We start from the raw sequence: 1,493 nt of genomic DNA, 5'->3' as shown, positions 1-1,493 counted from the left end.
TCACTAAGAAAGAAAATTATAGACCAATATCCCTCATGAACATAAATGCAAAAATTCTCAACAACCTTCCTCTGCAGCACCCATTGAAGAAAAGCAGCCATGGTTGTGTACTACCATATGGCCATTGGCCTCAATGACGGCCACACAGTAACCAAGAACATGAACAAGCCAAGGCACAGCTGCTGCGATGGGCACCTCACCAAGCACGCCAAGTTCGTGTGGGATATGATGTGGGAAGTGTGTGGCTTTGTACCTTTTGAGCGCGGGGCCATGGAGCTGCTCAAAGACTCCAAGGACAAACAGGCACTCAAATTCAACAAGAAATGGGTGGGAACGCACATCTGTGCCAAGAGGAAGCTAGAGGAGCTCAGCAATATCCTGGCTGCCATGAGGAAAGCGGCTGCCAAGAAGGACTGGGCAGGTCCCTGCCCACTGTGCCCCTCTTCTCCCCAATAAAAACCTTTACAAACACACACACACACACAAAAAAAAAAAAAAAAAATTCTCAACAAAATCCTAGCCTACAGAATCCAGCAGAACATTAAAAAGATAATACAACATGACCAAGTGGGATTCATATCAGGGATGCAAGGATGATTCAACATTAGAAAAATGATCAACATAATCCACCATATAAATAAGAAAAAAGAAAAGAACCACATGATCATATCAATTGATGAAGAAAAGGCATTTGACAAAATCCAACATCCATTCTTGATAAAAACCTTCAACCTAATAGGAACAGAAGGAAAATTGCTCAACAGAATTAAGAGCATATATGCAAAACCAACAGCCTATATCACTCTCAATGGAGAGAAACTGAAAGCTTTTACTCTGGGAACAGTAACCAGACAAGGATGCCCTTTGTCATCAATCCTATTCAATATTGTGCTGGAAGTCTTAGCAAGAGCTATATGGCAAGACAGGAAATTAAATGTATCCAAATTGGCAAAGAGGAAGTAAATCTCTATTTGCAGACGATATGATCCTATATAAAGTAAATCCCAAAAACTCAGTAAAAAAATCTACTAGACCTCATTGGAAGATTCAGCAAAGTGGCAGGATATGAAATCAACATACAAAAATCAGTTAGATTCCTTTATACCAATAAAGAGAGTGCTGAAAAGGACATTAGGAAAGCGATACTATTTACAATAACTGGCCATAGGTTAAAATACTTAGGAATAAATTTAACCAGAGACAAAAAGGAAGTGTACAAAGAAAATCATAAAACACTACTATAAGAAACCTAAAGAGAGCTACAGATATGGAAGAATGTTCCATGATCTTGGATAGGAAGACTTAACATTGTGAAAATGTCAATATTACCGAAAGCAATTTACACATACAATACAATCCCAATCCAGATTCCAGTGACATTCTTCAAAGACATGGAAAAAACAATTACAAACTTTATACGGAAGGGAAAGAGACCCAGGATAAGTAAAGCATTGCTTAAGAAAAAGAATAAGATTGGAAACCTCTCACTCCCC

At 38.6% G+C, this 1,493-nt stretch overlaps 1 pseudogene; it reads left to right on the top strand.

Annotated features, from left to right (window-relative positions):
* Positions 1-99: 99 nt before the first annotated feature.
* Positions 100-456, top strand: LOC102827215 (annotated as a pseudogene).
* The last annotated feature ends 1,037 nt before the right edge of the window (positions 457-1,493 follow it).

Source organism: Chrysochloris asiatica, unplaced genomic scaffold (assembly GCF_000296735.1).
Source record: "Chrysochloris asiatica unplaced genomic scaffold, ChrAsi1.0 scaffold00019, whole genome shotgun sequence".
Taxonomy (NCBI): domain Eukaryota; kingdom Metazoa; phylum Chordata; class Mammalia; order Afrosoricida; family Chrysochloridae; genus Chrysochloris; species Chrysochloris asiatica.
Note: the sequence above shows the minus strand (reverse complement) of the source record. Positions and strands in the feature narration are given on the sequence as shown.